The sequence below is a fragment of the Mustelus asterias genome, chromosome 12 (genome assembly GCF_964213995.1).
Source record: "Mustelus asterias chromosome 12, sMusAst1.hap1.1, whole genome shotgun sequence".
Classification (NCBI taxonomy): Eukaryota; Metazoa; Chordata; class Chondrichthyes; order Carcharhiniformes; family Triakidae; genus Mustelus; species Mustelus asterias.
Window position 1 is genome coordinate 65,009,963 of NC_135812.1, and position 22,231 is coordinate 65,032,193.

Here is a 22,231-nt window from a genome sequence, read left to right on the forward strand (position 1 = left end):
GACCCAGGTTCAGTTCCAGCCTCAGGTGACTGGCTGTGTGGAGTCTGCACGTTCTCCCCGTGGCTGCGTGGGTTTCCTCCGGGTGCTCCGGTTTCCTCCCACACAGTTCAAAGATGGTTAACTGGATCGTCCATGTTAAATTGCACCTTAGTGTTCAAAGGCATGCAGGTTGGATGGATTAGCCATGGGGAGTGTGAGGTTACGGGGATGGGGAGAGGGCCTGGGAAAGATAATGTGTCAGAGGGATGATGCAGACACGATGGGCCAAATGGCCTCTTCTGCACTGTTTGGATTCTGTGATTTTTCCTTACCAGATATAAAAGGGAGGGTCGGAAGGGGGTGGGGGGGGGGGGGGGGGGGGGGCGGGTGGTGGGGGGGCGGGTGGGGGTGGGGGGGGGGGGGGGGCGGGTGGTGGGGGGGCGGGTGGGGGTGGTGGGGGGCGGGGGTGGGAGGGGGCGGGGATGGGAGGGGTGGTGGGGGGCGGGTGGTGGGGGGACGGGTGGGGGTGGTGGGGGTGGTGGGGGGTGGGGGTGGGAGGGGTGGTGGGGGGCAGGGGTGGGAGTGGTGGGGGCGGGGGTGGGAGGGGTGGTGGGGGGGGGTGGTGGGAGGGGTGGTGAGAGGGGGGGTGGGGGGCGGGGGTGGGGGTGGAGGTGGTGGGGGTGGTGGGGAGGACGGGGAAGGCTGACAGTCAAGTATCATCCATTGGCTAGTGATTCTTTTTGCTTTCCAATTGCTATAGATAAGAATTTGATGTGTTGGTTGCCTAATGGATGGAGTTTGGGGGGAAAGTCACATGATGAAACCTCCAGGAATACATTTAAGCACATTTGACAGCCCCAAATATAAACTCCACTCATTCTGCCCTAACAATTTGCTTTGGCCTGATTCTTGCATGAACACCCTGCAATATACTGTGCACAGTTCTGGACTCCACATTTCAGCAAGGATATATTTGCATTGAAGGTTCATTTAATTGGTGTCAGGAGTGAAGATGGCATCCTGTGATGAGAGAGTGAGTAAATTGGGCTTATATTCTCTGGAATTTAGAAGAATGAGAGGCAACCCTATTGAAACATTTAAGTTTCGGAAGGGTCCGACCAGGGTAGACACTGGTTGTTTTCATTGGTCGAGAAATCTAAAACACTGGAGCACAATCTCAAGATAAGGGACCAATCATCTAGGACTAAGATGAGGAGAAATTACTTCACTCAATTGGTTGTGAATCTTTGGAATTCTCGACCCCAAAGGGTTGTGGATGCTCCATTGTTGAATAGATTTAAGGTTGGGATAAACAGATTATTGGTCTCTCAAAGAATCAAGGGATACGGAGAATGGGCAGTAAAATGAAGTTGAAGCCCAAATTCACAATGGTGGAGCAGGCTCAGTGAGCTACATGGTCTACTCCTGCTCCTATCTCTTGTGATACTTACCTATTTCCTATGTTTGAAGGTTGGTTAGCTCAGTTGGCTGGATGGCTGGTTCGTGATGCAGAGCAATGCCAACTGCACAGGTTCAATTCCCGTACCGGTTGAGATTATTCATGAAGGCCCTGCCTTCTCAACCTCACCTGAAGTAGGGTGATCCTCAGATTAAAATCACCACTAGTCAGCTCTCCCCGTCAAAGGGAAGAGCTGCCGATGGTCATCTGGGACTATGCTGACTTTACCTTGGCCATCCTATAGTTTCCTTGACTGGGATTGGCTGTGTAGTGCAAATTGTTGCCTTAGAATCATAGAATCCCTACAGTACAGACGGATGCCATTCAGCCCATCGAGCCTGCACCGACAACAACCCCATCCAATCCTCATAACCCCATATATTTACCCTGATAATCCCCCCCCCCCCTCCCCCAAAACTACAGTCAATTTAGCATGGCCAATCAACCTAACCCACGCATCTTTGGACTGTGGGAGGAAACCGGAGCACCTGGAGGAAACTAAAGCAGACACGGGGAGAATGTGCAAACTCCACACAGACCCAACCCGGGTCCCTGGTGCTGTGAGGCAGCAGTGCTAACCGCTGTGCTGCCTTATTAATAGTAGTTCTGTGTCATGAATATGTGCTTGTGAAGAGCTGCCCGAACCTTTTTCCTGCGGGACTTGTGGAAACCAAACCAAGGAAGGTTTCACCCCACCAAACCCAGGTCTCAGAGACCAGCGTTTAATCCCCCTTCTTGCAAAATGTATTCTTTAGGCATACAATGAACAGGGTACTGTGAAACATGTTTTACTGGCTATATTAAGACGTGCTGGTGAATGAGATTATTATTATGTGTGAGTATCATTGTTTCAGATCAGAAGAGGACAGCTTGAACAATCAAGCCACAAATATCAGCAATCAGTCACGAGAACCCCAGCTGTCTGAAGCGAGTGCACCTGTTAGTCAGATAGGAGGAGGCAGAATCATGAGACAATTAGTTATTATTGTTGGCCCAGATTTTGTTGTCAGGAAAAAAGCAATTTTCATGGCATTCAATATTAATGTGCAAATTTACCAGTAACTGAATGCGAGGAACCGTAAGCCCTTAAGTTGCCAATCTCCACAAGCTGCTGGACAATTGAATCATAAAATCCCGACAGTGCAGAAGGAGGCCATTCGGTCCATCGAGTCTGCGCCAACCACAATCCCACCCAGGCCCTATCCCCATAACCCCATGCATTTACACTAGCTAGTCCCTCTGACATTAAGGGTCAATTTAGCATGGCCAATCCACCTAACCAGCACATCTTTGGACTGTGGGTGGAAACCGGAGCACCCGGAGAAAACCGCGCAGACACGGGGAGAACGTGCAAACTCCACACAGACAGTGACCCAAGCCGGGAATCGAACCCAGGTCCCTGGCGCTGTGAGGTAGCAGTGCTAACCACTGTGCCACCGTGCTGCCCCATTGGTGCTGCTTACCTCACAAAAACTCAGAACTTTACACTCAACCTCACTGTGAGTTTTGTGAAGTTGCTGCATTTTCGCTTTGATTACCCTTTAAACTCACTGCAGAAAGTTAGGGAGAGAACTTAACAGTTAAGGACCCTTTTAACCATGAGAGTTATGCCACTCAAAACATCTCTGCCTGAGGAAGGGAACAATATAAACTGCTGCGTTCAGAAGAATGAGGGCGGGACCTCATAGAAACCTATAATATTCTAACAGGACTGGACAGGGTAGATACAAGAAAGATGTTCTGGATGGTGGGCATGTCCAGAAGCAAGGATCACAGTCTGAGGATACAGGGGTAGTCCATTTAAGACAGTAAGAAGCCTCACAACACCAGGTTAAAGTCCAACAGGTTTATTTGGTAGCACAAGCTTTCGGAGCGCTGCTCCTTCATCAGGTGAGTGAAGGAGCAGAGCTCCGAAAGCTTGTGATACCAAATCAACCTGTTGGACTTTAACCTGGTGTTGTGAGACTTCTTATAGTGTCCACCCCAATCCAACACCGGCAACTCCACATTTAGGACAGAGATGAGGAGAAATTTCTTCACCCAGAGAGTGGTCAGCCTGTGGAATTCGTTACCACAACGAGTAGTTGAGGACAAAACATTGAATGTTTTTAAGAAGCAGTTTAATATAGCACTTGAGGTGAAGGGGTTCAAAGGATATGGAAGGAAGGCAGGGTCAGGCTATTGAGTTGGATGATCAGCCATGATCGTAGTGAACGGCCGGAGCAGGCTTGAAGGGCCAAATGGCCTTCATCTGCTCCTTGTTTCTAAGTAATCAGAAAGTACTAAAGTGTAAACTAAAATGTTACCATTGCAATTTCTTTCTTGCTTTTCGTTAATGTCTGGTTTTTAATCCGTTCTTTCTCTTTTTCTTTCTGTACCTGATTTGACATTAATTGACCCTATTTCCTTATCCTTTTGTCCTTTATTTCTTTCTCAATTTTTAAATCTCATTGTGTAAGGAGATACGCTGTTGGTTCCATCATTCACCAAGGTCCCAGATACCCCACTGCCCTCACACCGCCCTCTTACACTCGCAGCAATTTACAGGGGAATTTGTTTTTGACCTGAAGATTGAGGGAGAATTTTAACTCGTGGGGCATGCGGTGAGATGCTGTGGTCCACCAGATTCTGGGTCATTATCTCACTTCCATCATTCAATGATGATTTGTGTGCACCCAATCATTTTGGGCGTGTTTTCCAGCTGCGCTCGCCCCAAGACCGGAAAATCCCGCCTAAGATCTGCGAACCTTTGCATGGTCCTGCCCCGCCCGCTATGATTCCTGTAGCTGGTGGGACGGGAAAATTCCACCCTTTGGCCAGAATTTTACCACCACGCCCGACCCGGAATCAGGGCACGCACGGATCTCAGAACGGAATTCTCCGTTGGCCTCGGGTGGGATTTTATAAGCCTCGCCCAAGCGAGATCGTGAAATAGTCTGCTCCCTGAGGCATTGGACAGTAATATTCATTATCTTTTATATTAATTAGTTACTGAGAATTTACCGATAATCAAAATGTTCTTTGAAAACAAATTCAGCAGCTGCGTGGAACAGAGATGGATAATCCATTTAGATGTATAATTTAACTATTTAAATTGGTGCACGAAGTTCGATTAAATGGGGCTAAGCATAATCTAATCCAAACTTTAAACTTTTTTTCAGAAATCAACATTGTTTCGGCATACCACCCCCTCATTAATTATTTACCCTCTGCATTATGAATTGGCCTTTAATAAAATCCACGTAACAAGGTACGTGACTTGTAAGATGGGAAAGATGGTACTAATTGGAGCTTGTGGGTATTCGACAGCCCAGACTCGAGCAGTACTCACTGCAATCAGATTGTGGTTTGCATTCAAACTGCATGAATATAATGGATTACTGGCCCAGACTGGATTACTCTGTGTCATTCTACCTTTCCTTATTATGAATTCTCTTAAGGGTGCCACTGAAATTTTCCCTGTAATGACACTCGGTTTGATTTAATGCATGCTAGTTCAACTTGAAGAAAAGATGTGGAGACAGTTGAGAAAAATACTTAAAAGGGAAGAAAAGAAACGCCACAAGGGATTTAGAGAAAAGAGCAGGGGAGTGGGACTAATTAGAGAGTTCTTTCAGATTCAGGCACAAGAGCAGAAATTTTCCAGACCTTCCCACCGCCGGGGTCTTCCGGCCCCATCGATGGCCACGCCTCCCCCACAACCTCTCCAACCCATGGCATGTTCCCCGGTGGCAGAGGCTGCAGGGCACCCAAAACATCATAAACATCGGAGGGACCATAAGATCCCACCACTGACCAATGGCAGGTTGCCCCAGCTACTGGAAAATACACTGCCAGGAGCAGGAAGATCCTGCCTTTAGCTGTGCTGTACTATTTTATGATTCAGTGATCCTAAATTATTACAATTTTTAAAATAAAATTGCACGGATCTTTGGTAGCCATTACGTACAAAGTGGATATTTGTGTAAAATCAACAATGGGAATTCTATTATAATGTTATTATCTCTACATATCTAGCTGTAACTGCACTCCATCTATATGGCTCAATATGATTTATGCACTGTGTAATCTTGAGATTAATTGCCAACAAGTTCAACATATCTGACTTTCTCGTCCACTCGACCTGTTAATAATGGGGGAAAAGACCTTTTTTTTTTAACAAACTGTTAACACATGAAGATTAACCAGGCTGATTCCTGGGATGGCAGGTCTGTCATATGAGAAGAGATTAAGTCGGTTAGGATTATATTCACTGGAGTTTAGAAGAGTGAGAGAGGGTCTCATAGAAACTTATACAATTCTAACAGGGTTAGACAAGGTTGATTCAGAAAGAATGTTCCCGATGGTGGGGGAATCCAGAACTAGGGGTCATAGTTTGAGGATAAGAGGTAAACCTTTTAGGACTGAGGTGAGGAGAAATTTCTTATCCAGAGGATGGTGAATGTGTGGAATTCACTACCACGGAAAGTAGTTGAGGCCAAAGCATTGCATGAGTTCTAGAAGAAATTAGATACAGCTCTTGGGGCTAAAGGGATCAAAGGATATGAGGGGAAGGGGGAATCAGGATAATGATTTTGATGATCAGTCATGATCAAAATGAATGGCTCGAAGGGCTGAATGGCCGACTCCTGCTTCTAGTTTCTATGTTTCCCTTGCAGGTCCCTGTCGATCTGCTCAATGGCCTGGATTGGGAATGAACCATTACTGTTGATGGCACCCTGCAATGTCTGATTGCTTCACATCAAAGAGGGAATGTTTTTCTGAGTTGTTCTCAGGCAGGCTGTCTGATCTTCAGGTTGCAATGACTGGCAGGGACCGTGCTTGAATATAAATCCCTTGCTGACTCGCACAGTGCCACTGGCAGGCGGAACTAAATGAGGGGTTGCTTCGCTGGAAACTCATTGTTTATGTAACAAGGAGGAATAAGACGCGAACCAGAACTGCGGGATTGGAAGCAGAACAAATGAGTTCTCTCTGCACTGAAATGTTGATTTTTTCATTCAACAGAAGAAGCTTAAGATCAGCTTACACTTGAAATGGAAACTCATTTCATGGAAGTAACTCAGACTCAAATCAATACAGCACTGCAGAATCTTGATAAAAGTGCGACTGGATGCTTCAATCAGTATGAGCATCATTTTTAATCAGCCAAACGAAAATGTGTCACTCCCCTCTTAACAGAAATCAATTTGCCCAAAGAGAGTGATGGAAATGAATTATTGTTCTACTTTTGTACTCAGTGTCACCAATTGTCACCTACAGAGGCGATACAGCTTCACGATAAGCCTCTCTGAACTCCGTCTCAAAATCAGAACAGATTCCCCTCTGCCATTCGGGGGCGGCACGGTAGCACAGTGGTTAGCACTGCTGCTTCACAGCTCCAGGGACCTGGGTTCGAATCCCGGCTTGGGTCACTGTCTGTTTGGAGTTTGCACATTCTCCTCGTGTCTGCGTGGGTTTCCTCCGGGTGCTCCGGTTTCCTCCCACAGTCCAGAGATGTGCGGGTTAGGTTGATTGGCCATTCTAAATTGCCCCTTAGTGTCCCAGGGTGCATAGGTTAGAGGGATTAGTGGGTAAATATATGGGGATAGGGCCTGGGTGGGATTGTGGTTGGTGCAGACTCGATGGGCCGAATGGCCTCTTTCTGCACTGTGGGATTCTATGATTCTATGATTCATTCTATCAGTGTGAGAGTTCCATTCCTCCAAAACGTTGTGGTCCTTCTGAGGGAGATTATCATAGAATCATGGAATCCTCACAGCGCAGAAAGAAGCCATTCGGCCTATCGAGCATGCACTGACCAGAGTCCCATCCAGGCCCGACTTCCGCAAACTCTCATATTTACCCTACTAAACCCCCTGACACTAGGGTTAATTTAGCATGGCCAAATAACCTAACCCGCACATCTTTGGACTGTGGGAGGAAACTGGAGCTCCCAAAGGACACCCACACAGACACAGGGAGAATGTGCAAACTCCGCACAGACAGTGACCTGAGGCCGGAATTGAACCCGGGTCCCTGGCACTGTGAGGCAGCATTGCTAGGTGCTGTGAGGCAACATTGCTAGGTGCTGTGAGGCAGCATTGCTAACCACTGTGCCACTTGTCAGCCCAAGCCTGGATATTGTCCAGATCTTGCTGCATTTGAATGTGGACTGCTTCAGTCTCTGAGGAATCACAAATGTTATTGAACATTGTGCAGTCATCAGTGAACAAGCCCACTTCTGACCTTATGATGGAAGGAAGGTCATAGATGAAGCAGCTGAAGATTGTTGGGCTTTTTTTTTATTCAAGGGGACATGGGCATCACTGGCTGGGCCAGCACTCATTGCCCATCCATATTCACTCTTGAACTGAGTGGCTTGCTAGACCATTTCAGAGGGCAGTTGAGAGTCAACCATATTGGTGTGGCTCTGGAGTCACATATAGGCCAGACCAGGTAAGGACAGCAGAGTTCCTTCCCCAAAGGACATAAGTGAACCAGCTGAGTTTTCTGACAATCGACAATGGTTTCATGGTCATCAGTAGATTCTTAATTCCAGATACTTTTATTGAATTCAATTTCCACTATCTGCCATGGCGGGATTTGAACCCAGGTCCCCAGAACATTAACTGAGTTTCTGGATTAATAGTTTAGTGATAATGCCACTAGGCCATCGCCTCCCCTAGGACACTACCCTGAGGAACTCTTGCAGTTGTGTCCTGGAACTGAGATGATTGAACTCCAATCACTACATCCATATTCCTTTGTTCTAAGTATGACTCCAATCAGCAGAGAGATTACTCCTGATTCCCACTGCTGATTGAGGAAGAGCAAAGATTAAGCCAGGAGATGAAGAGGTGCTTTGAGCAAAATTACAGCATAGGCATCCCTACAATGTTATCCAAAACCCCTAATCTACCCTACACCAGCACTTCTTCTCCCTTCCCTGTCCTCTGTACTCCCTTCTTTACTGTTCATCTCTCTTTGCATTTCCCCCTCTTCCTACTCTTCCCCTCCATTTTCACCTCAACTCCCACCTTCCAATCCCCACACAGGGCGGCACGGTAGCACAGTGGTTAGCACTGCTGCTTCACAGCTCCAGGGTCCCAGGTTCGATTCCCGGCTCGGGTCACTGTCTGTGTGGAGTTTGCACATTCTCCTCGTGTCTGCGTGGGTTTCCTCCAGGTGCTCCGGTTTCCTCCCACAGTCCAAAGATGTGCGGGTTAGGTTGATTGGCCAGGTTAAAAAACAAAATTGCCCCTTAGAGTCCAGAGATGCGTAAATTAGAGGGATTAGCAGGTAAAATATGTGGGGGTAGGGCCTGGGTGGGATTGTGGTCGGTGCAGACTCGATGGGCCGAATGGCCTCCTTCTACACTGTAGGGTTTCTATGATTTCTATGATTCCTCCCTTTCCTCGCCTTCCATAGTTGCTCTCCTCCACTGCTCCCTCTCCTTCAACCCTCCCACAGTCCACCTCTCCTCCTTCACCTCTTCTGTCCTAACCTTCCTCTCCTTCCTCTTCCATTTTAGAATTTCCGACTTGAGTAGAACTAACTCCTGGTGTTGTAGACAGGAGGGGTTTCATTTGCCACAGCCCTGATTTCTCCCATCATCATCCTCCTGAAAACAAGAAGCTGTTTTTGATTTTTAATTTCCCTCTTTACATTTTCCCCAACCCTTCAGTTTTGGAGGGACCCAATCCGCTATTAATTACTCCACAACATATTCAAGATAAGGTAAAATCAGAGGGTTAGTTTATTTTGCAGTCAAAACGTGGGAAGGGGTGTCAATACAAAACCCCCAATACATTCACACATTGAAGAGTTATAAGAGCAAGTTTAAGTTCAAGTTTATTTATTATTGTCACAAGTTATATTAACACTGCAATGAAGTTATTGTGACAATCCCCTAGTTACCAAACTCCAGCACCTGTTCGGGTACACTGATTTAGCATGACCAATGCACCTAACCAGCACATCTTTCAGACTGTGGGAGGAAACCGGAGCAGCTGGAGGAAACCCACACAGACACGGGGAGAAGGTGCAGACTCTGCACAGACAGTGACCCAAGCCGGGAATTGAACCTGGGTCCCTGGCGGTGAGGCAGCAGCACTAACCACTGTGCAACCGTGTGATAAAATCAGAGGATTAGTTTATTTTGCACACACTCAAAACATGGAAGGGAGTGTCACTACAAAGCCCCCGGTACATTCAAACAATAAAGAGTTCTGAGGGCAAGAAGATGGTTCAAGTCAAAGACCACAGATGACATAACAATGATTGTTTCATTTGAGTCCAGAATTAGAGGTTGAACGATGCATTCTTTCAGACGGGGTAGCAGGCTGAAGCTGATGGGGTGTAATCCACTTTTCCAGTAGTGCTGACTTCCACGATGGGAGAAGCACATGGAATTATTGTTGTAGTGGGCACTGTTACAGAAATTGAGCTGTTCCAGCAGAAGCAGTGTAGATGAGGGCCAAGCAATTTAAACCTGGACAGAGCTCTAGGTCAGCTGCTGTTTTGTTGATGGAAGATGGCAAACTGCCTCCCTTAGCTTCACAAAGCAATATTACAGGTTCTAACAGCCTTTGGGTGGGTCATGTGACACTCCCACTTTTTCCCCATGGTTTGGACAAAGGATGCATATTGCTGGTCAGGATTTTAGCGATGGTGAATGGTTCATCTAGGAATCAGTCTACCGAACGTTTCAGGATCCTTTGTCCTCACAGACTGTTCGTCTCCGCTGAAGGGTTGGGAAAAAGGGCTTTGCCTTTGTGCATTTCCTTGGAATTTGATTTCTGCAGTCATGAGGGAGGGGCCTTAGCACCTCTTTAGAGATAATGAGGTTGTTGTGGGCTAAGGTAAAGGCAAAATGGATTAGTGGGGTAAATGTGCGGGGTTACAGGATAGAGGAGAGATGAGGGCTTGGGTGGGATGCTCTTTTGGGGAGTCGGAGCTGACTCAATGGGCTGAATGGCCACTTTCTACACTTTTGATATTCTGTGGTTCTATTTCCAGCATCTGTGCTACTTTGCTTTTATTTCAGTATAAAGCCTTTGTCCATTATATTTTAAATGTAATAATTTTAGGATGTAGCCAGAATGATATTGAGATATACATTTTCTTTCATGTCCTTTTGGCAAGACACTAAAGATTTCATCACAAAATCACTCATGTCCAACACCCTGCCTAGTCAAAACACAACTTTTTCTCAGTTCAAATATTTATATAATTAACAGTGTTCAAAAATAAATGATTTTGTGCTCATTGATTTTCTCCTTGGTCTGTCCTTGGCGTGCCCAGCAGATTCATTCCTGGAGAATCTCCCAAGACAATCATGAAGAGACCCCATTGTCTGCCTTCGACTTAAATTAGTGAAGAATCCACTCTCGGCACAATAGGTTTTAAGATAATCTGCCAGAGAGTCGGTGTAAACTTGATGGGCCAAATGGCCTCCTTCTGCACTGTAAGGTTTCTATGATTCAACATTGAAATAACTCCTCAGAGGCCAGTGTCCCTTCACCAAATTCCCTTTATTTACAAACTCAATTCCACTCCTGGAGTACTTCAGGTACACAGTCAGAACCCAAAGTGTCCAAAGACCTGACATTCCCATGTTTATATATAGGTGAGACTCTGTGATTGGGTGGGCGATTAAGACTTCGGTCAGGGAGTTCATACTCCAAGAGGCCAACCTCATGGGTCTCCTTGAAGTCATTACAAACATCACCAACCGATAACTGCTCAGGCACGCTGGTGACCTCCATGGCTACCTATTCCAATAGCTGGCCCACCCCCAGTCTGGGCTAATGCCTTGGTGTTCCTCATCCTTTTGTTCTGAAGCCACAGCATGAATTTATGTCATCCTCATATATAGCAGACACAGAGATATTGCTCTTCAGTGTGTCTGTGCCTCACAGTTCTGATTCATATCTGTTTGGCTGCAGGTACAATAACTGTTTATACATACAAGCCTCAATGCTGAAGCAACGATATGTTCCAGGTCTTGCACCTTATCTGCAACATGCAGATGGTCCTTCCCTCTATGTCTATGGGCCTCACTGGAATGCAACGAGTCGCTGAACCTTTTGTGGTGCTGTATCCACAACCTCCAGTGGTTTCCTGCAGCACTCGCAGCTGCCATAGTCACAATCCAGGCCTTCTTGGTACCAGCAAAAAAAACAGACAAAAAAAGTGATGGCCAACGGGGTAAATGATTTCTCTTCCAGCTTGGACCTCCTCCACTCGCTGCAGATCCTGGTTTGAGCATGGTTGGGAAGCTGACTCAAACAGGCTGCTCTGTGCGACAGTCTATTCATGAGGATCATGAGCAAATAAGAATACAGTGCGTGATGCGCGATTGATTCACACGGGAGGCTAGGACGTACCCGGGAATAAAGGCTTTTATTCCCAACAAGATTGGAGCACACTACTTAACAAGATTATCCCAGACTAAGGGCTACTAGGAAGTAGCAGTGACCTTTATACTCCTGTAAGAAGGCAGAGCCGAACGGGGTGTACCACATAAACAATAATAACAGGTGGAACACCCAAACCCTAACCCCAACAGTAACAAGAGTAACATATGTACAAGTACCCATAGTGGTAACCATCTATGGTTCACCACAGTGCACTAATTGACATTTGTGTGCTTACACACATTGACTATATAGGTCATCAATATGAACACTGTTAATAATGTGATTGAGATAATAGCTGTGCACATCTGCATGTTTCTGTGTAAGTTGCAGCTGTCACTCGATAATGTCTATACTGGCTTACTCCATCTTATTCAGACCTACAGTGCAGAGGGAGGCCATTCGGCCCATCAAGCCTGCACCGACAATAATCCCAGCCCAGGCCCCATTCCCATTACCCAACATATTTACCCTGCCAATCCCTCTACCCCGGGACATTATGGGCAATTTAGCATGGCCAACCAACCTAGCCTGCACATCTTTGGACTGTGGGAGGAAACTGGAGCACCTGGAGGAAACCCACGCAGACACGGGGAGAATGTGCAAACTCCCCACAGACAGTGACCCAAGCTGGGAATCAAATCCAGTTCTCTGGAGCTGTGAGGCAGCAGTGCTAACCACTGTGCCATCGTGTTGTGCTAGTATGCTGTGTAAATGTGAAGGAATTGGTTAAAGGTCCGCAGTGTGTGTGTACCCAGAGAGATAAGCGGCAATAGGGCAAGTGGATGGGAGAACAAGCAAGGCAATGTTGTTCATTCATTCACTGAGTCTTGTAGCCAGCTTACTACATTGCTGCATCTCATCTGCCCCAAGCAGGGGTAGCAAGACAATGTCATCTCCATGTCTTCATCTTGAGAATACACTCCGTGATTTGGTTCAAACACATTAATTAGGAAGAAGCAACAACAATTCTCTCGGAGGGAAATTCCATAATGCACCATCTGTTCCAGGATAAACTAACAATCAGACAACATTTGCAACTTTGCTCATCTCATATCCCACTAACCTCGCCTCCAGTGTGTGCATATGTGTGTGCACATGCAGGTGTGTGTGCGTGCAGGTGTGTGTATATGTGCATGTGTGTGTGTGCAAGTGAGTGCTGTGATAATACTGTGCTATTGATATATTTTATGTTTATGTAGAATGTTTTAAAGTTCAGTTTGTTTTACAGGTAGCCTGGTAGGAATGCAGCTCAGATGCTGGGACAGGAGGATAATTATACATTTTAGCCATGCAGTGTTTATTTAGCAGAAGGCTAACAGACTGTTGTTTATTCATGGAGATTTCTCCCTGGGGTTTTTGCTTAAAGGAGTAGCAGTTAGTTTTTATTTTAGGTATACAGGGTCATGTGATCATATAGTTACTGGGAGGTGCTAGTTTTGGAGCACAGAAACAGCTTTTTATTTCAGTTTAGAGTTCAGTTTCTGGCTGGAGCGATCTAAAGATAGAAGTCTGCGTAGGTTTCCTCCGGGTGCTCCGGTTTCCTCCCACAGTCCAAAGATGTGCGGGTTAGGTTGATTGGCCATGATAAAATTGTCCCTTAGTGTCCTGGGATGCGTAGATTAGAGGGATTAGCGGGTAAAATATGCAGGGATATGGGGGTAGGGCCTGGGTGGGATTGTGGTCGGTGCAGACTCGATGGGCCGAATGGCCTCTTTCTGTACTGTAGGGTTTCTAGGATTTCTATGATTTCTAAGTCTGCTCTCTCTCCCTCTCAGCAGAGTCTGACAGCTTCAAGATTTTTAATACTCTTTTACTGCAAGTATGCCTAGGTTTGCTCAATAAAGCGGGTTTTAAGTCTATAGGAAAAATGTTGCATATTTGGAACTGAAATAGTGATAAGTTAGAAATTAGAGATGTCTCTTCATATATGTGCAGTACAGTGGCACAGTGGTTAACACTGCTGCCTCACAGTGCCAGGGACCCGGGTTCAATTCCGGCCTCGGATCACTGTCTGTGTGGAGTTTGCACATTCTCCCCATGTCTGCGTGGGTGTCCTCCGGGTGCTCCGGTTTCCTCCCACAGTCCAAAGACGTGCAGGTTAGGTTGATTGGCCATGCTAAATTGACCCTAGTTTCAGGGGGATTAGTGGGGTAAATAAGTGGGGTTATGGGAATAGGGCCTGGGTGAGATTGTGGTCAGTGCGGAATCAAAGGGCTGAATGGTCTCCTTCTGCATTGTAGGGATTCTATGATTCTATGTTTCAAGATTGTTCAACTGTTAAAAGTTAACCTGCTTCATTTTGTTAGAATTATACTTAAGCTGTGTTATGAATGAAGCTTGTTTTGACAAAAGACATCTAATTGGTCAGTGAAATTAATCCTGGAGTGAGGTAGTTATGCCAAAATAGAAAAACGTAAAATCCTGCCTGAGGTCAATGGAGCTTCCCATTGTCCGGCCCTCGCCGGTTCCGATTCCCGTGGTGGGCGAGGCGGTAAAATTCCGATGCTGATGTGGATATGAATGGATTTCAAAAGCTGATCTTTTGACACTTCTGGATAAAACTTTGCAAATTTATTTCTGTTGATGCTTGGAAATTGAACCCCCCCCCCTCACCCACCCACCACCACCACCACCCTCCGCCCCCCCCCCCCCCCCCCCCCCCCCACCGAAAAGATCAAGAATTAAAATTACTGTTTGAAAAAAATTAGAAGGGAGTAGAAAATGTATTTGTTTGAAACCTATTCTGTTAGAGTTTAAATGAGGCACCATCTGCTGTTTGAGCTGTTGGAAAGGTCCTATTGTTCTGTGAATGGAAGAAAGGCAGGGAGTTATCCCTGACTGTCTTTAAATTGTTCTTAGGATGTGTGGGTATGGAGTCACCTAGAAACTGGAGCAGTGGGGATCCAGGTTCAAGACTATTTTATTCAATTTCACAAGTTGGCAGGAATGAGATTTGAATTCCTCTGAGTTATCTCATCTGTACCATCATTTTTACGCCAACATCTATCAGCGTGGAGTTTACACATTCTCCCAGTGTCTGCGTGGGTTTCCTCAGGGGTGCTCCGGTTTCCTCGCACAGTCCAAAGATGTGCGGGTCAGGTGGATTGGTCATGTTTAATTTCCCATTGGTGACCAAAGATGCGTAGGTTAGAGGGATTAGCTGTGGTAAATACATGGGGTTACAGGGATAGGGCCTGGATAAGATGCTCTGTCAGAGAGTTGGTGCGGACTTCACGGGCTGAAGGTCTCTTTCTGCTCTGCAGGAATTCTATGATTTTATCATGATTCTATGATCTTCATCAGCAATTCTCCATAACCCAACACTGACAAAAATACAAATAAACTGGTTCTGATTTAACTTGCTGTTTGTGGAATCTTGTCAAATGTTTGCTACAATTGCTTACATAACTATCCAAAGCAGTGATTCAATGATACAGAGCAAGTTAGGATGTTTTGTGGATTTAATAACGCATTATATCAATGCAACAAGCTGTAACTTTTTTCCATTATTTAATTCTCCCTTGTCCCCCTTCCTTCCTGCCTACTTTTCATCAATTAAAGATGCAATGCCAGTTAATTGAGTTGGATTTTGACTACCCTACCCACTTGAGAATTCTTACGAGAATATGGCAGAATGCTGTTTCTGGTGAGAAAACCATTATGTTTCTCTCCAGAGAAACCGGGTCAACTCTCTCTCCAAATCTTACAACACTCTGCCTAGAAAAATCAAGGGAGTGTGTTTCACATCATCATGCAGGGGGAGGGGCTTAAAGACGCTGGCAAAATGGGGCTGCACAGAGATCAAGGCGCCATGTTTAAAGTGCACCCCGATCATAACAGGAATAAACCTCCCCCTCAGCCCACCATGGAGGTCTCACCACCCCGATTAGAGTTGGCAATTCTCTCCACCCCTGTCCCCGGCCAAACATCAGCCCCTTACCCCCCGAATCATCAGCCCATTCCCTCAATCATTGGCCTCTTCCCCACCTCACCACAAACATCGGTCCCTTCCATCCTCAACCACCACACAGTCGGAGCCGGCACCCACCCTCCCACCCCTTCCCCCCTAATGGCTATCGCTGGCATCCCCTACTCCTCCGTCCGTTCCCAGCCCACGATCAAATCTGAATGATTCCCCCACTTCCCCATGAGGCTCCCAATGGCCTAGCCCCCGGCACTGATTGGCACTGCCAGGTTGGCACTGTGAGGTTGCCATGGTGCCATCCTGGCAGTGCCAACTTGTGCCAAAGGACAGTGCCAGGGGACACTGCTAGGCCACTGCCTGGCTATGCCCCTCTGCCCCAGGGCTACAGTCATCTTTACGTCCCCCTGGGGACCCCCAACAAAAGGTGCACGTCTGGGTGATCCTGTTGCAAATGGCACCAGTACCTGCTGATGGGGGAAGTCCCGGAGAGAGTGCTGGCTAATGACATGATATTGTATTGAAGTGAGTTTGCTGTGGTCCTGCGGCGTGTTTCACACCACTCCACCGGCAAGGGGCCAGCAAGATTGGAGCTCGGAAACTCGCCGGCGTGAACCACGCTCTCCGGATTTTGACTACACACCGTCATTCCTGCAGATGGAGAGTGCGGGCACAAAATTGCCCCCCTCCTCTTCTCATGTTTGACCTGGTTTCCACCGTAACTATGCTGTCTATCGTCTGCTTATCCAGGGCAATGTTTATTAAAGTATTTCAATTTATATTCAAAACAGCTTCAAATCATACATTTATTGCCTGTCAAAATACAAAAGCAATCCAAAACTGCTTTCTTAAATCATGGTGCAGCTGGTCTTTTCTATGTTGCTGCCTCTCCTGCTGGACTGTGGAGGACAAAATTAATGAGTTTCCCAGCAAGATGTAATAATACTGCATTGAGCAACTGCTTAGAAAAAAAGACACATGATAAAAACTTGGCTGTGAGGGTAGGGTAGAAATAGATGTCGTGTAATGTGGAGCTCAGGGCAAAGCTCCTGGGTTACTGGAGCCTTGAGAAGCAGCAAAACTATCTGGTGAGAGATGATTTGTGTAGGTTAGAATGAAATAAAAGAAATGGGAGCTCCTTTCCAAGCTCAGGACATGTCAAAGTGCTTCACAACCAGTGGAAACTTGTGAAGTACCCCTTTATTATAAGGTGGGAATCACAGCTGCCTAACTGTGTAGAGCAAGCACTTGCAAACAGCGCTGAAATAATGACCAGATGGCAGAACTATCCTACAAACTAGAATCATAGAATCCCTACAGTATGGAAGGAGGCCATTTGGCCCATCGAGTCTGCACTGACCATAACCCCACCCAGGCCCTATCCCTTGTAACTCCATGTATTTACCCCGCACGTCCTCTGACACCAAAGGACAGTTTAGCTTGGCGGATCAACCTAACCTGCACACCTTTGGACTGTGGGAGGAAACTGGAGCACCTGGAAGAAACCCACACAGACATGGGGAAAACGTGCAGACTCCACACAGATAGCGGAGGCCGGAATTGAACCCGGGTCACTGGCGCTGTGAGGCAGTAGTGCTAACCACTGTGCCACCATGCCACGGAATCTTTTACATCCACTTGAAAGGGCAGACTGGGTGCTGATGTGACTTTGATTTGATTTGATTTTTGTCACATGTATTGGTATACATTGAAAAGTATTTTTTCTTGCACGCTATACAGACAAAGCATACTGTTCACAGAGTACATAGGGGAAAAGCAAAGGAGAGGATGCAGAATGTAGAGTTACAGAGTGTAGCATCGTCAGAGAGTTTATTAGAGTTAGAGTACAATTGTAAAAGCATAGAACAAGAGTAAAAGATGGAATTAGAGGGTATGCTGTGGACAGCTCGCAAGAAGTCATCACGCTCTGGTGCTATCTTGAATTAACATCTCATTCGATTGGCGCAGCAGGCTTGATGGGCTGAATGGCCAATGTTCCTACAATGAGGAGGTAGGAGCAGGGGTTTGTAACATATCTGGTGAGCAAGGTGTTCAAATCTTGAGAAAATTGGAACACTGAACTATGCAAAGTGGCATCAAAATAAGAAACCCTCTTTGAAACAGATTTGGATCAGTCTTAATTTTCCTGCATTTGACAATAATTGACTGAATGAACAGACCTTTTTCTGGCGGTGGAGTGGCTGATGCTAAAAAGCACACAAGCAGGTATTTTTAAAAATTCATTCATGGGACCTAGGCGTCACCAGCTAGACCAGCTTTTAATTGCCTTTGAGAAGATGGTGGTGACCTGCCTTCTTGAACCTCTGCAGTCCCTGAGGTGTAGGTACATCCACAGTGCTGTTAGGCAGGGGATTCCAGGATTTTGACCCAGCGACAGTGAAGGAACGGTGATATATTTCCAAGTCAGGATGGTGAGTGACTTAGAGGGGAACTTCCAGGAGGTGGTGTTCCCTGGTATCTGCTGCCCTTGTCCTTCTAGATGGTAGAGGTCATGGGTCTCCTTACTTGAAAAAGGATGTACTGGCACTGGAGAGGGTGCAGAGGAGATTTCACTAGGTTTATTCCAGAGTTGAGAGGGTTGGCTTATGAGGAGAGACTGAGTAGACTGGGGCTATATTCATTGGAATTTAAAAGAATGAAGGGGGGATCTTATTGAAACATATTAAATTATGAAGGGAATTGATAAGATAGAAGCAGGGAAGTTTTTTCCATGGTGGGTGAAACTAGAACTAGGGGGCATGGCCCCAAAATTAGGGGGAAGCAGATTTAGAACTGAGTTGAGGAGCAACGTCTTTACCCAAAGGCTTATGAATCTGTGGAATTCCCTGCCCAGTGAAGCAGTTGAGGTGACCTTGTTGAATGTTTTTAAGACAAGGATAGATAAATTTTTGAACAGTAAAGGAATTAAGGGTTATGGTGAGCGGGCGGGTAAGTGGAGCTGAGCCCACGAAAAGATCAGCCATGATCTTATTGAATGGCGGAGCAGGCTCGAGACGCTAGGTGGCCTACTCCTGCTCCTTGTTCTTATGTTTGGGAAGTGCTGCCTAAGAAGGCTTGTTCCAGCAGAACATCTTGTAGATGCGACGGTGGTGGAGGGAGTGAATGTTTATGGATGGTTTGCCAATCAAGTGGGTCTGCATTATTCAATATAGATAGAATTTGACCACAATGGAAATCTTGTGCATTGGGAAGGCTAAGGGACTGGGGAAAATAGGAACCCAACTTGGCTGGAGGCAAATACTTGGGATGTCTTGGAGCATCCACTACTTTCTCCTTACATATATATCACCAATGATGGATTTCCTATAATATTTCAGCCAAATGATCACGCATTACGTGTGAAATAACACCTCAGAGCCCGGTGGACCTTTATTTATGAACTCAATTCCACTCCTAAGAGTGCTTCAGGTACACAGTCAGAATCTGGTGTGTCAGTAGCCCTGACACTCCTCATTATATACACAGATGAGACTCCCTGATTGGGCAGACAATCATTACCAATCGTTTTGGTCAAACAAGTAAACTACATCAAATTAATGAAGGGACATATTAAAATTGGCAGCTCCCAATGGGAGAGGAACCACCCTAAACAACGGACAAAGTGGAAAGGAAACTTAAAACATCAAATCAAAATGTGATTAAAGGGGTCAATAATGCTCCTCAGCCCCTGCGGTGCCCAGTGGGCACGGAAAACATTGACGGTACCGTTGGACACCACATGTTCTCTCTCCAGAGACACCCGGCTGCAAATATGGCCGTGGTAGAGGGGCAGACAGTCGGGTGGACGACCCCCTCAGTCGCCTGCTGCCTGGACCTATTAATGGCAAGCTTTGCCAGGCTCAGATTTAGGTTCACGAGGAGGTCCTCCTTCTTGCCCTCTGTGCCTGGTGTCTGTAGATCAGGAGCGTGGGGCTGAAATGCAAACACAATATTAACAAAAAGTTTTTGAGGAAACTAAAAAGGGTGTGCAGTCTATAACATTGAAGATAGACATGGTCCACAGACTCCACAAGGTTGCAAAAAGGGCAGGTCAGTTGGGAGTCTGTGAACCAGTTTAACCAAGCATTACCTCAATCAGGGAGCTCATACTCCAAGAGGCTAACCTCCTGTGCCTTGCTGAGGTCACTACAAGGTGTAAGCTGACAGGGTGAGCACTCCTTGAATCTGGAACAATGGGACCTGATCTTATGGCATCTTGCAGATTGCTGGATTGTGCGATTCTTCTCCAGCTGCTGGGGAAAGGCATTGCTGCCAGGAAATGAAATCTCAGCCCTTTTAAAACATTTGTGTAGGAGTAAGTTGAATAAACGTGGCAGATTCACAGCATTAGGCCTTACTTTTTTTAGATGGTTCCATAACAAACACAGAAGGAACAGAAACATCTGATTCACCTGCCTGTTTTCTGAAGCTGGCTTCTAGTTAAACATGTTAAATTGTAATTGTTTTATCAGTATGACTCATTTGCAGAAGGGCACATCTTGACTCTGTGTGATAATGTAAAATGGGTGATAATGAGTTGGCAGCATATTTTATATTATTGCACTACAAGATAGTACGGTCATAATTTACCTTAATGAAATGATTTGTGGAATATATTTTTTTGTGAAATCCTCCCTGAAATTGAATTGCAATTAAACACCTCCACACTACCTAATGTAATCTTGGATACATTGTTATCTCCATTCCTGCAGTGATTATCTTGCTGTGAGCCAGTCAGAATCTTTCTCCCCAGAGTTGAAGGGTGGGATTTTACGGTCATGCTTGTCCTGAAACCGTAAAACACACCCGAGGTCAAGCGACCTGTCTATTGTCCGCCAGTCGCCCGTTCCGATTCCCGTAGCAGGCAGGGCGGTAAACTTCCAACCAAAATGTCTAATACTAGGGGGAATGCACTGAAGGTGAGAGGGGGAAGTTTAAAGGAGATGTGAGGGGCAAGTTTTTTACACAGAGAGTGGTAGGTGTCTGCAACGCTCTGCCAGGGGTGGTGGTGTAGGCAGATACAATAGGGGCATTTAAGGGGCTTTTAGATCAGCACATGAATTGCAAGGAATAGAGGGATATGGACTAAGAGCAGGCAGAAGGGATTAGTTTAATTTGGCAACATGTTCGGCACAACATCGTGGGCCAAAGGCCCTGTTCCTGTGCTCTATTGTTCTATGTTCTATGAGCCAACATCACATGGTTAAATATCCATTCTGTTGTGCTGATTTGTTCAGGCACTGTACTGCTCATTGGTTTAATTGATCTGTGTTTTATTATATTAGTCTGTTCATTAATTTATGTTCACTGTTTCTTGGCTGATTGAGCCTAGGAGTAGCCTTGAAGAGCTGTGATGATACTGTGCTATTAATGTATTTTATGTTTCTGTGGAATGTTTTAAGGTTTAGATTTTTTTCTACAGAGAGTCAGTATGTCTAGCCGGAATGCAGCCCAAATGCTGAGAAAGCAGGATAATTATTCATTTTGGCCATATAATGTTTATTTAGCAGAAGACTTGATACATTCTTGTTTACAAAAGAAAATGTCCCTTGGGGTTCTTTGATTTAAGGAATGGAAGGGAGGGAGAGGCAATGGCAGAGGATAAAGAAAAAGAGGGCATTTGAACTTCAGGAACTGAAAAGAAGACTTCAACTTAAAATGGTAGAAAAGCAAAGGGTGAAAACTGGGAGATTAGCAGCAGAAATGGCAGATGACTCTGAATTGTGTCATAACTCAATGTTTGGTTTTTGACATCAATTTCAATGTATGAAGGATGGAAACTGGAGAAAAGATAAATCGACAGGTGGTCAAGGCAAAGGAGGTCTCATTGAAGATGTAAGGATAGTTTGCTTAAGGTTGAAAAGCAAACATATGAGGGTGGAAGAGAAATGAAAAGCCTCAGGTGTTTTCACTGTGATAAAGTTGGACACACCAAGTCGCAGTGTTGGTGGCTTAAGAAAAATACTGGGCAGACAGACATGGTAAAATAGAATAAGCCGCTAGGGTTTGTTAAATTCAGAATCACAGAATACTATGGGGGCGATTCTCCCAAAAGTGCTGAATTGGCGAGAAAACTGGTGTAAATCACGATTGTTTTCTTCAGTGGGGGTTCAGACTTGAATCTCACGCACTCTGTGCAATGCAGAGGTCACAATCATGAATCTCATTAAAAGCTCGGGGGCGGGGCCTATTCACGCCGGAGTCTGACAGTTCCGGAATTCTGCACATTCGCAGTGGCCCCGATCTATCAGAATGCAGTTTGTTGCCCAGCTCAATCACTGGCCAGCCCAGAACCCTCACACTGCTGCCACCACCCCCCTGCCCCCCCCAACCACCCACGGCCCGATCGTGGCCCCACAAGCATTCCTGGGCCAGCCCCGCCCCTCCATCCTGGAGCATCTCACACTCCAGTCCCCCCTCCCCCCAGCAGTGGCGATCCCTCTACCTGGGCATGGGCATTTTGCCCCT